This window comes from Eufriesea mexicana, unplaced genomic scaffold (assembly GCF_001483705.2).
Source record: "Eufriesea mexicana isolate 0111107269 unplaced genomic scaffold, ASM148370v2 scaffold4744748804, whole genome shotgun sequence".
NCBI lineage: Eukaryota > Metazoa > Arthropoda > Insecta > Hymenoptera > Apidae > Eufriesea > Eufriesea mexicana.
In genome coordinates this window covers 5049-19519 of record NW_016907994.1, presented here as the reverse complement: position 1 = coordinate 19519, position 14471 = coordinate 5049, and the positions used below count along the sequence as shown (strand labels likewise).

At 30.9% G+C, this 14471-nt stretch overlaps 2 non-coding genes across 2 annotated transcripts; one reads left to right on the top strand and one right to left on the bottom strand.

The window, feature by feature from the left end:
* Nucleotides 1-9062: 9062 nt before the first annotated feature.
* Nucleotides 9063-9146, bottom strand: TRNAL-UAA (transfer RNA leucine (anticodon UAA)). The gene has a single exon. It is a non-coding gene; the product is annotated as a tRNA-Leu (tRNA).
* A 1854-nt stretch (nt 9147-11000) lies between these two features.
* Nucleotides 11001-11084, top strand: TRNAL-UAA (transfer RNA leucine (anticodon UAA)). The gene has a single exon. It is a non-coding gene; the product is annotated as a tRNA-Leu (tRNA).
* The last annotated feature ends 3387 nt before the right edge of the window (nt 11085-14471 follow it).

The window sequence follows — 14471 nt, the reverse complement described above, 5'->3', positions numbered from 1 at the left end:
TAAAGGGTTCTAAACTCGCGACAAACTATTTTCATCGTGTTTTTCTTCAACTTCTTAGCGAGGCGTCCTGACAATACGCCTGGTTGTTCATAAGTACCGGAAAAGGGGGCAATAGTATACGCAGGCGGGGACGTTCACAGGGTGCTGAGCAATTTTATATCAAAGCAAGCAAAGAGGCTAACGAGGGTCTAGGGGAAAAGAACAACACCGCTAGACGGACATATCGCTTATCAGTGAATAACAGACATCATAGTTTTAGAGAGCATTTTCGAGTTTGAAATTTTATCTTCCTACCCGTACGTTTTAAGAGACTAACCAATATCGGCTAGGTAGCGTAACGTCTAACTTGTAATTTGTAAATTTCCCTGTAAATATTGTTGCGATGTACAAAAAGATAAAACTATTTCCAGGAATCCAACGAAACGATATTAACGTGATTGTAGGGCGAAAATTATTATACATAGATGTAAATAATCGTAGAGCGTCATAGCTTGATTCGTATGATTACACGCTGGCGATCCAATCTTTTAACGTGCAAAACGATCCTATATAAATATACCCCGCTGTTTTTCATGGATATTTCTACAATCGGTAAAAACAAACTTGTCTCTTCCAACGTTTATAACGATTCGTGTTCTTCCTAACTCGAAAAATGAAAAAAAAAAAAAAAGGAGAAGATGAAGAAAAGGGAAAGAAAATATAGGAAAACGACTGTAACGATGGATGAAAGAAATGTCACGGGTAACGCTACGTATTGGAAAGCAACGTTAAAAATTGGAATCGTCCGCAGCAACTGTATAAAACGTATAGTTGATTTGAATCGTTCGATAAGCCGGCCCAAAACAAATTCCACAGGAAACGAATCTCACGAAAGTATACGAAGCATGCATACCGTTGCAGAATTGAAATCTCCAATTAGTCCAGATTTTGCAGCAGTTTACGAGCGTAGATCGTATCGTTTTCATTTTTTCTCGGAACGAGTGTCGTTAAAAGTTATTATTGTAAAAAGTTCCTTTTTGCATATCGACTTGATGGAGCAGACCTCCGTCGTGGATGGTGCGCTCTCTGTCCCGGAGCCGCACGCTCTGTGATCTTGTGATCTTGATTATAATATTAATTATCACTTTCGTTCGATCACACAATGTCATCTTTTACATGGCGCGTCGTTCTTGTACGCATGCGAACGCACACGAGCACGTATACGCGCGTACAAACACTCGTCGATGTATATTAAAATAAATTAAACTTACATTTTTGAGAATTAAAATCAACCGTTCGAGATTTATTCCTCGATCCCATCATTTATAATTTAACGTCGAGTTTATGACCAAATACTATGTTTTATAAATGATGGTAAGTATTGGACGAAATAGTACTATACACTGCAATATTATTTTTTAATTGTAGAATATTAGATATCATAAAGCAATATTTTTATTTAATTTATAAGTTAATTTCAGTAGAAATAAATTTATTTCCTATACAGATATTAACGATATTTTTATTTGATGAAGAACTACTTTGGTAATTACTATTTATTAACCCTTTGCACTCGAGAGGTAAGCTTCAGTCACCATTTCATAAAATTTGGAAGATCGATATTAATTAACATATCAAATTTAATGCAATGTAACAATGTAGGAGGTATCGAAATCAAATAATTCTACAATTCTGTTATTATACAATTCTTTATTTACTGCTTAAAAAAGTATCGTCAGTTTTTTAGTAGAGAATCTTTGAATTTCTACTCTTCTCTAGCCAAAAGATCGTCGAGTGCAAAGGGTTAATACCCTGTGCATGTAAAAGACTATAATTCTAATTTCATTAACCTAATTTTTGTATTCAGAGTATATCCAGAAATTACAGTGTTTATTAATTGTACAAATTTTGTATAATAATTGAATCAATTTTATTTCAATTAATTTTACTTTTATATTCAGGAATAATTATTTTTTATTATTGTATACCATTTTACACATTTTTGTATTTACTTAAAAAACAATATTTAGCTCTATAATTAATTTAATTTTCATAATCCTTTGTATTCTTTATCAACATCGACTCAGATACCTCTACAAAAGGCAAATGAATCCGAAATCTCTCTCTCTATTTACAATTTCCTGATAACCCGTTGATTGCCGCAGGGGTCACTGGTGACCGGCGATGCGACCAATAGTAAAAATACATAATTAGAATAAATATCGATACCAATAAATTTTTTAGTAATAACATTGTTATTATAATTGTTTAAAGAAATTAATGTCATATAGAACATATAAGAATAATTTTATTAATATAATATAATTTCATTAATAATAAAATAATACAATCACCTATTCAATAAATCGACACAATATGTTACCACTTTTCTAGTAGAATTCTTTGCACTTATTCTTCCTAGCTGCTTGGAATATTTTTCGTGGCACACTTTGCAAAATTATCTTACATTTCATACTTTGTCCGCCATTTTTTTTTATTCATGACAAAGTTTTTTCTATAATCAGTTACTCGATGAAATACAAACTTTATAATCAGAACATTTCACTAATTTGAGAAAACCAATAATCGAGATATTAACAATTGACAATACACTACTGAGTATAGACATCAACACAGTTCTACAGCCATTTTATTAACCTATTCTCTGATCATCTGTATTATATTGCAACTCTAGAATTATCAGTGGATACATCAATTATCGCTAGAGATATTGACAATTAGCAATACAGTACTGAGTACAGCCATCAACAAAATACTATGGCTGTTGGATTAATTTATTCACTGATGATTTAAATTCTATAGCAATTTTGAATGGTCGAAGGTTAAATCAATTATAACTGGAGATATTAACAATTGACAATACACTACTGAGTATAGCTATCAACACAGTTCTACAGCCATTTTATTAACCTATTCTCTGATCATCTATATTATATTGCAATTCTAGAATGATCAATCTATAGATCAATTATAGCTACGGAGATTGATAATCGAAAATACAGTACTGAGTATAGCAATCTAAACAGTACTACATCCATTAGTTTAATTTATTCTCTGATTAGAAAAATTGGTTTACAGCGTCGTGGGTTTCGCGGTGACCCGCACCCCCACCTCTATAAAAATGCTTTAACCCCTTGACTACGGCAGACTTTGATACGTAGTAGCCATACCATACGACAGGAATTGAGTTACGATGTGCGCCATTTTTGTGAAAACAAGCGCCCTCCGTGTCAGAAAGCCGAACTACGCCGAGTGTCTATAGGCGCTCTCCGTGTCACAAACGTAAAATTTCTAAGCATCTATAGGCGCTCTTCTTGTCACAAACGCAAAATTTCTAAGCATCTATAGGCGCCCACAGTAGCCAAGGGGTTAAACATGATGGTACTACTCAACTTATCTGCTGTAAATAACATTTCGCATACTAAATAATAAATATTAATAAATAGCGTACTAAAATATTCACGTTGGCACCATGGGCAAAGGCACGTGAAGTGCGCGTTAAATCATGCAATCGGAAATTTTCCCTGGAAAATAACAAGTTAATCGTCACGAACACCTCCTGTTGCGGCGTGCTCCCAGGAGGAAGCACGTTGGGATCAACAAATAGCGAAACAGGATCTCGAGGACCACTTCGGAGCGATTAGTTCACATGGTGTCCTGTTACCTCTGGCCGTCAAACGGTGGCGCGCACGACGGGCGTTATTGTAAAGCTGTTTGTGTTATTAGATTTAGATTGGTCGGCACGTGGCGCGCGGTATGGCTGCCACGTGTCCCATTGCAAACGTTACGACGTGGATACAATACGAAATCGTTTTTCTTGCAATATTGCTTCCCGTGCCGGCCCCAAACGAAAACACGTTCTTTCATCGATGATCTGTCGTGTCGCCATTATTTCCCGCGATGTGGCAGCACGCTCGCTGATTAATTATTAACACGATCGCAAATCGCTTTCTCAGCCATCTTACTTTACCGCCATTGTTCCTGCAGTCGATATAACCCCCGTTTCGAGATTAATTATTGACGTTGCCATTGGACCGGTTGAATAACTCGAAAAATGGAGCAGACCTTGAAAGTGTTGGACCCGCTGAAGTGCTTTTATGCTGTACATTTTATATTTCGGTACACTAATAGGCTTTTTCGCTCAGTTGTTTCGATCCCCTGGCACAAACAGACCCTCGCTGCCCGCCAATCCACCGCGAGCAGTCAGCTTACTTTTTTGGCACGTGCGATCCCATAAAATTCTATACGAGGCATGTCGCGCTCGATCTAATTGGAATCTAAAAAAAAAAAGAGAGAGAGGGGAGGGGTGGAAAACGAACAATTTTATGGAAAGACGATAATTTCGTTTCTTATCTTCTGGTTTTTGCTGTTAGTTCCTTTATCAATTGCTGCTCGTAAATTCGTCGATATCTCGATGAAATCGACCCTCAACTCTCGAGTAATTTCAAGCTAATACGAGGTAAAAAAGGAAGAATTAGATTTCATTAGCTTTTTCAGTGAAAATATGATTATTTTATTTCATGTGAATGTTTGGCTAGTGAAAATAAATATTTCATTAATTTCATTATTTAATTAGATATAGTAATTTATAATACGTAGGTATATGAGTCATTTACGGGTGAAAATGATTAACTCCAGGTTTTACGATTTTAGCACCACAGTACTTGATCGATGCTTAAGTGTTTATATCTGAAGTATAAAAGTTGAAAGCTCTAACTTTTTTCTTTTTTTTTAATTTTAGTTTTATATTGCAACGATTTACAATTGGCTTCGAATAGCATAGATGTTAGTTTCCTTTAAAAATTTCAGAATATTTTGTTTCGCAGAGGTAAATGAGCCTCATGTATAATATTATATATTACATAAATAGTAGATAAGTTTCTATATAATGTACAAATATATTAACCCATTGCACTCGACGACTTTTGTCTAGAGAAGAGTAAAAATTCAAAGATTCTCTACTAAAAAGCTGACGATACTTCTTTGAGCAGTAAATGAAGAATTGTATAATAATAGAATTGTAGAATAATTTAATTTCGATACCTCGCACACTGTTACATTGCATTAAATTTGATATATTAATTAATATCGATCTTCCAAATTTTATGAAATGGTGACTGAAACTCACCTCTCGAGTGCAAAGGGTTAATATTGATTTCAACCTTTGCCTACAAGGTAAAAGGCGAATTCCTTCGATGCTATTGCACAAGGTTTCAATGATTCGAAAAAATGAATAAAAGAATTTTAATAAACGATACTTAGATATAATTTAAACAAAATTTAAGTAGGTAAATGAAATGAAAAATACCTTCCTTATTATATACTTAAAATAAATATTGAAATTAAATTATTTAAAATTCTATGTATGCTTATTCTAAAATTTCAGGCCTTCCATATATTAAGAAACTACCAAAAATAGAGTAAAATGTAACAAATAATAGCTAAAATAATTTATGTAATATTCAATCGATGCACCAAACAGAACCGAAAATCTATCATAATTTATCATAATTCTTTGCACTCTACAACCTTCACTATGACACCATTACTGACATACAATTTGTCATATAGCTTCATTTCCACCAATAAAAATAAAAAGAGTAAGGAAGACCAATTTAATCCCAAATCTTTTAATCAGAAAGTATCTTTCACCGCAAAATTCTATTTGGAATTGCTGATGGACCAAATTAAAAAATTCTCAAATTGCAAAAGACTAAATTACTCTTAAATATACTGAAAATTTCCATCCACTCTTCATGAGATCAGTTCCTTTCGCAAAATTTGACAATATTATATATAGATTGAAATATTATATTGAACAAAACAACAAAAATTTAATCAGAAAATATCTTTCACCGCAAAATTCTATTTGGAATAGTTGATCGACCAAATTAAAAAATACTCAAATTACAAAAGGCTAAATTACTCTTAAATATACTGAAAATTTCCATCCACTCTTCGTAAGATCAGTTCCTTTCGCAAAATTTGACAATATTATATATAGATGCAAAGATTATATGCAGCAAAGCTACAAAAATTTCCACAACTCGTCAGGATTAAAGAAGAATAGAGAGCGCAGTAGAGATTCGCAGGAACTTCCGTATTAATAGCAATTACATCGGTTCGAAAAGTATATTGACGCGCTACTGCGTATGCTCTTTTGCGTCAGAGCGATATCGGGGTAGAATTTGAGTCAGGGCGTCAAAGGGGATGAACCGGGGCCGCTGGGAGCCAGCAGGGATAGGAGCAATCCGGTGATGCACCCTTGACAGTTCGCTGCGATAAGATCTGCTTTTTCGCCGAGTCGGCTCCATTTGAATTCTGTTTGTGAGCCCCAGTAACGCCACTCCTCCGATGCATTGTGCTTCTATCGATGCGAAAGAATATTACCATCTGCTGATTACCGGTAATCCTTATTCCGCGATATTGAGTTTCGTTTGCTCCACGACTCCCACAACAGCCTGTGGTATCTGACAAATAAAGCTGTCCGATTTCCGGAATAATGGTTAAATAGCTTACGACGTTCGTCGGATGTAGTTGTGTCTTCGATAAAAATATCGTCAGTGTTACTTTTCTTTGCTAATCGAATATTTAATCGCAACGTTATACGTTGGATGTCATTGCAATAACATTGAATAAGCAAATATTAAAATTAAGAAAATTTAGTAAATAATAATTAATAATTTGTAGTTGTATATCGAAGTGGTCTCGATATTCTATTTTGATAGATATGTCTTATGAGGAAAATAAATAATTGCGCCTTTCATAAGCCAAAGTGATTATCTTTACTTGACAATTTCTTTTTCTCAATTTTAGTATCATTACCACATTTCTGTAAAATTAAATCATCACGCAAAAGTTTATGTCTCGTACATTAAAATTAAAATAAAAGATACAAATTTCTACGTAGTGATTTAATTTTACAAAAATGTGTCAATGACAATAAAATTGAGAAGAAATTAATTTCATTTTAGAGAGATGTGTTAATGACAGTAAAATTGAAAAAAATTAATTTCATTTTACAAACATGTGCCAATGACAGTAAAGTTGAGAAAACATTTTTTTCATTTCACAGAAATGTAACAATAATACTAAAATTGAGAAAAATTTGTTAAGTGAAGATAATCACTTTGGCTTATAAATGGCACAATTGTTTGTTCTTCTTAAAAAATGTGTATATAGATATTTAATTATAAGATTTAGTGATTGATTTTTTAAATACAGTTGTCAATCTTATAAAATGAGGTTTGTTATTGCTATTTTGCTGAGAGTTTAAAGAAAATAAAACTGAACTTGTAAAATATGTGCAAGCAAGTATCAAAGAAACTTTCTCACAAATTTCTCACTGATTTTGATGATTTTAAAATATCCTGTAAATGACAGTATTTTGAATAATAGTAGTATCCTTCAAATGTGAAAAATAGACTAACTTCGAAGCAGTATATCTTGACAACAAAAAATCGTATGGTGACAAATCAAAGCTGGTTTTGCAAATGAAGAATAGTATTATGTAATGTGGTAAAGGAAGATACTGAAGAAAAATTATTCTCTCAACATCTCTCCTGATACATCGCCGAAATCGAGTTTTCTACAGATTTTATCTTCAAATATTTTCTATTGTGTGGCAACCGATTCTTTTCTACCAGTTTGAAATACAGTGCTCGAAAATCTATGAAAAACTATCTTTATTCACAAGAATCATAGCTCGTTTATCTATTTTTGTATCTGTGCTATCGCCTTAATCGGAGTATTTTAACTGTTTTTTTGCTAGACACGAAAAAGAACGATATTTCATAATCTTTTAAAATATATGCTTATCCTACAGTAGTAATATTACAATATCATTGGTTAAAATTGAAAAATTAAATATGGCACACATATGCTATGCTTTTGTCCGGGAGTGTACGTGTTAATCACCATAGAATGTACTTAATTATAACAGCCTGCATATATTGTTACGTAATTCTAACAATTTTTACAATTCGGCGTTGAAAAAAATTGGGAATATTTTCAAAACATGAATAAATGTAATATAGAAACCCTGGTATTAAAAAGTCTTGCAGCTTCTGAGAAAAAAATTCCCAAAGAAATCCTTCCCTTTGACCAAAATTGATAGATCTTACCGTTAGCGTAGAACTGTAATTATTAGTTTCGGAAACGATCGTGACTTTCCGGAGGTGTTCGGCTGCGGCGGTTGACTACAAAAAGGCCACGCGGGGTTTGTAGAGCTCATTTTCCATTTCGATTTCAGAGTGGGTAGACGAAGTAAACTATTCTGAACGATGCTTTATCGACAAATGACAGCCCGAAATCTTTTAATGTTATAATTAATATATTCGAAAATATCGTTTCTTGCAAATTGTAGGAAATACATTAATTATTAAATAATTAATATATGAACCTCTTGATATTCAGATTCGAGTCTAATGGTTAATATAAAAGACAAGATTTTACTGTTAAAACTATGATATCGAACTACATGCTAATTGTGTTTTAAATTATATCACAGAGAATTTAAATATTAACTATATATTACATTTATGTTAATCAAAAATTGTATTTTCTTTTACATCTTATAGACCAATTATCATTTTGTTAAATCCAACACGTGAAATAGAACATTAAAATTAATAAACAGCATATTGACATGTACCACTATATTAGTAACAAATCCAATAAAGGAATTTGATTATTTTTAACGAGATAGATAAAAAAAAATATGAGCATTATTTCAGGGTTCATACATACTATTTTATTTGCGTCTTTCGGACTTATATTCTTTTTTTTTTTTTCATTCCTCTCTTCAAAGTTTTTTCGCTCAGTCAGATAATACTAATTTTTTTTTTTTTTACATGGAGTAAATCTTCATGAATACTCTCCTTTGTGTTTCTCTATGGAAGAGGCAATGGAAGTTTATCTGGAACTGATTTATCAAAAAACCCTCAGAAACGCTGAGGCGCCACATCTCGGGCCGTTTTTGAGAGGAAGTCACCCACCCCGGGAAGGAAATTCGTGAAACGAACACCACTAAATCCTCGGGGGGCTTTCCCCACAAATATTTTTGCCAGGTGTGGGGTTCGAACCCACGCTCCCTACTGGGAACCAGAGCTTAAATCTGGCGCCTTAGACCGCTCGGCCAACCTGGCTTGGTATTCAGCCGGCTTCCTATGAGAAAAATGTTTACGTCTGCAAAGAATTAATATTTTACAGTAATAATTCTTTTTCAATTGTCTTTGTAACGAGTCCATATTTTTCTAGGTATTTAAATATATACAATTTCTAACTATTTTTACTTTTTCTTAATTTTTCATTTATTTATTTATTTATTTTTGTATCATTCATTCGTTTCTTTCTTTAAAGGTATTTAGTAGGAAGTAGTAAGATGAAAAATATTTTCGATTAACTTTGAATCACAATCAGAACTTGAAAACTGTCATAATATAGGTTTAAGTTCTTAAAACAATTATGACGAACTTTTATTCTGAATAGCTATTGTAAGAAACCTAAGTTTGGATTTATAACTTAGGTATCAACTCAAATATTGGTTCTATAATGATCACTTTTTAGTTCTATATAGATTTCAAATTGCTTTCAAAAAAAATGTCGCATATCACGCGTTTAACTGACTGCGATGAACATAGGCGTAGAAATACTAGAATTTATAGCTATGTACAGGGGTAGTATTACTTGGATAATGCGAATAGATATTTATCAATGAAGATAATGTGAGAATAATTACCGAATACAGTGTATAATATTTACACAAATTCGCAACCATTTTGGAACCGATACGTAACCTAAAACTTGATCGATTAAATAATCACTTAAATAGATATAACTCGAAATTTCGGCCGTAATAGTTAGTAAAAATAAAAGTTTTTCATTGCGACTTTATTCGAATCATTTATATAATGGAACAATTATTTCCAGAATCTTTCTAACCTCTAATCTCAACTTAGTTCGTTAAATACCATTTGTTACCGATTTATGGATATTAATATTTATTTCACCAACAAAAAATAATTTGTTATTGAAAAAATATATTATCAATATAAATACCAGTATAGTAATATATAAATAATATTATCAATAAATTCTATTATTAATCCTGTGTATTCGAAAGGCGACTCTGGGCACCAATTAGTAAAATTACAAAGATTATTGATCAGTTTTCAATTTAAAATAATGTAATGATACATGAAATATTCAAATAAAAGTATTTATTACATAATGAAAATCATATTAGCTATTTATGTATTTAAAAAATTAGAGTAACTACTATATTACAAAATATACCCGACATAATATATTTTAAAATTATGCAAGTTCAAGAAAGAAATAATCTTTGAAGAAATCAGCTTTATAACAAGTATTTAAATGTTTTGTAATAAAATTTTTCTATTTTTCTTTAAGGACATCGATATTTGTTTCGAAAACAAATTTTATTGAATCATCATTAGTTAGTTATAAACTTGTTAGTTAAAAGTTAGTTAACTAATTATTAATAACTAATTCCATTAGTTAAAAATTTTTCTACGTACGCGATGAATTGATATTTATTTCAAAATATATTGTGAAATTCAGAAACACTGTGAAAATGATTGAATTCACTAATATATGTACTCATATACCTAATATTAATTCTAATAAATTTATATTTATTATAACTTTATGGGATATACATATTCATTGATGTTAAAACATGTATTTTCAATCAAGTTTCATATTATTTCATAAAGCGTAGCATCATAGATGTATATGATTTAATAAAACACACATGAACTCCAATTATGTGAGCATATATAGGAATTTACTTAATACAATCATATTTTTGGTATTACATATACAAAGAAAATATATAGCCTAATATATCACATATAAATAACATTTAAACTTTCTTTTAATAGATTTGAAATTAAACTTTACAAAATTAAATAAAAAACAAGAAACTTATTTGATATTTGCTATATATAGTATTATGAGAAAAGTGCTAACAAGAAGCCAGGTTGGCCGAGCGGTCTAAGGCGCCAGATTTAAGCTCTGGTTCCCAGTAGGGAGCGTGGGTTCGAACCCCACACCTGGCAAATGTTTTTTTTTTCCGAGAAAACATATTGGAATTATGTAGATACATTATCAGATGTCTAATTTGCAATATTAATATGAAATTCATTACGTATTATAAATGCTAATGAAGATACAAATTTTTATATTACGAAATATATTCCACGAAGAATGTGTAAGATAGTAAGATATAAGAAACAGGTTTAAGCTATTATTGCAATGTATAAGCTTTCCGAAATATTTTATTATAAAATATTAAACTGATAATTATTTACTGTATGCTATTTAGTGTTTGAATATTTCATGAGTTTTATTTTACGAGTATATTAGTAATGACAATGTACAAAATTATATTGAAATATATTTAATTTGTTATAGATATTTACAAATTTGGATAATTTTACTTATTCTTTATCATTTTTTTTTTTCTTTTTTTAATATAAGAAAAATTTCTTCATTAGTACAATCAATGTTACTTTAGCTTTTATTGCTTTTCATTCGTTAGAAGAAATATGTATATTACTCCAGCATATAACTCATACATTTATGGATCTTACTCATTTCATTTATTCATTTAAATAAGTACAACATGTTGAATATAATGTGCAATATCTTATAACGTACATTGAGAACAATATACATATACGATTACCTTCAATTAGCCATCTTTGAGGAAAACGATCAAACTATTAACCATCGATATTGTCGATAAAAGAAATCTCTTTAATATCTTAAAAAATTTGACACTGGATTAAAATTTTTAAACTACCATTCTTTTTTTTTAATAACCTATAAGTAATAATTATGATACAATACAGTTTATATTCGTCATATCAATTATTTGACTATTTGAATATGTAACAGAGAATCAGTTAAAACTAGTGTTGCGGATAATATTATCCTACGAGTGTTACCAATTGTAGATAATATAAAACTTCATATATTCATAAATCAAATCTATATTATCAACAGTAAATATTGAAACACATCAACGATAGATAATATATTCCAAAAAAAAGTAATTCTAACTTTTTAAATAATTTCGTTTATATTGGTAATAAAATTTAAATAAATAAATTAAATTAAATAAATTCTACATTGCGTTAAGTTATAAACAAGAAAACAATGTATGAGCTAAAGGTTAGAATAATTGTATTAATGTTTCTGTGTCTTCCTAAATACCCATTAATTATCACTTATCTTACAGTTACTTTAAATATTTCCTATTTATATCGTGATATAATATTTATAATATAGATGCTAACTGTATATATTAAAAACATACTTCTCCTAAGTCAGCACTTTCCAAACATCGGAAATTTTACGTAACTGTAACCATTCATTATATATACACAAATATCCTACAAAACACACCATAATCAATCTAACAATCTCCTCGTTTCACATTATCAATGACAATGATAAATATATCCACAAACACTCCTTATCAGCATAACATAAATGAGTACATATAGCCTCATACCATTGCAACATTCACCAACTTCCTCCACAATTAATTCATGCATTCCATTAAAGAACTGCTTATTATATCCAATCTTCCAAGCAAAGAATAAAACTGAGCTTCGCGTTGATTAATTTATTCCTCCTCGATCCTTACATAATTCATCGTACGACACGAGAAAACTTCATTGTATTCGTTAATTGCTCGTTAGCGATGCAACAGTAGCTCCACCAATCGCGTGCTGCTACAGAGTCGTCTCGTTGCGTGAAAAGTTGTAACATGCATCGATTCGCAAGCAATAAAGTTGCCTGTTCCGAGTGACATGATAAGAGGAAATATTGGTTATGGAAGGCCGCGGGGAAAGGTCAGGACAGAAACGAAACGTAATTGCATTATAAACGCCTCAATACGCCCTCGGGATAAGAGGCGCGCTTTAATCGAAGACTCTTTATCTCCGGCGCGTAAATCATGCTCGGCCGTCAAATCAAGCCGCTGTTCGCGCAACAAATGCAACGCGCTTCCCTGGCAATTACGACAAATTAACCATGAAATGGCTCGTTAATAAGAACGTTATTCTCGTGGGTAACATTGTACTAAGAATTCGTTTACGAAATGTTTCTGCCGGCGATCGATACACGGTGAGAGACTTTCTAGAAAATTTATCAAATGGCAATAAACATTTTCTATTTCGATCAATTAATGCGCGACCCTTCAGATCGATCGTCGGTAAAACAATAATTTCAATAGGGATAGTGAGTATAGGTGGATACACGGTAAAAGATAGTGTCGGGTAAGGTGTATTGTTTGAATGCCTGGAATTAGTGACATGTTCATCGATCGGTACAGATTAGTATAATTAGAGTAAAACTGGATTATTTATGTTGATACTGTAATCAATGATTGACGTTCGGTTTGTTTTGAAATGAGTGTGCGTGAAGTGAGGATTAGAGAAATCAGATTTACAGGTGGCGTGACGTGATTGTGTAAAGCTGTTAGGGGATTACAAGCCAGTAAGAGTTGTTGATCTTTGTCTGCATACAATTTGAAGTAGTAAGGTTGAATGTAATAAGTTTACTTTCATTCATAGGTGATACTAATAACAATTTTATTGTGCTTGTACAGGAGGAACTAGGTTTTAAAAGGTGAGACCTCCATCTATTAAGGTTAATTATAATATTTAAAACTATAATTCTTTATTGAGTCTAGATGTGTTTAAATCTGTAAATCTAAAAAGCTGAATTTGAAGATTTAAGATTTTGATACAAATGATGTTATATTAATATATTATACTAATACAGAATGGTATATTAATACAAATAACTTGGAAAGGTTTTTTTATTGAATATAAAATATGTGTGATTGTACGCATGGTGAAACTATTGTAATTGGGATTAATAGAAATAGAACTAAATCTCATAAATTTTATATTACTCAAGGAAAAGAATTTTAAACAGAATAATACAAAAATTTATTTATTAATGATGTATTTATTTGTATGGTTTGTTAAATATTTATACTGACTATTAAGACTTGAAACTTGACTTAAGACATAAGACGTAAGACATCAAACCTAAAATTCAAGTTATTTGTGATAAATGTTTGTGATAACAAATGTCATATTGTTATATAATCTGATGATTAATGTATGTTAATCTATTATTTAATTGAAGATATAAAATCATCAACTTCATACTTTATATCAAAGAAATAGACATAAAATTTTCAATAATGATAGCAATGATTATTAGTTACATCATAAATGGGCCATTAGAGGTATTTAATGTTAGTAATTTGTTAGTAAAGTTTTTAATGATACCTATACAATATTGTACTTAATAAAGTAAATATTTAAAATAAATATTTATGAAATTTAATAATACTAAATTTTATAATTTTTTTTACAAATAGAGTTGGAAAAATTTATTTTAGATGAATAATGAAAATGACA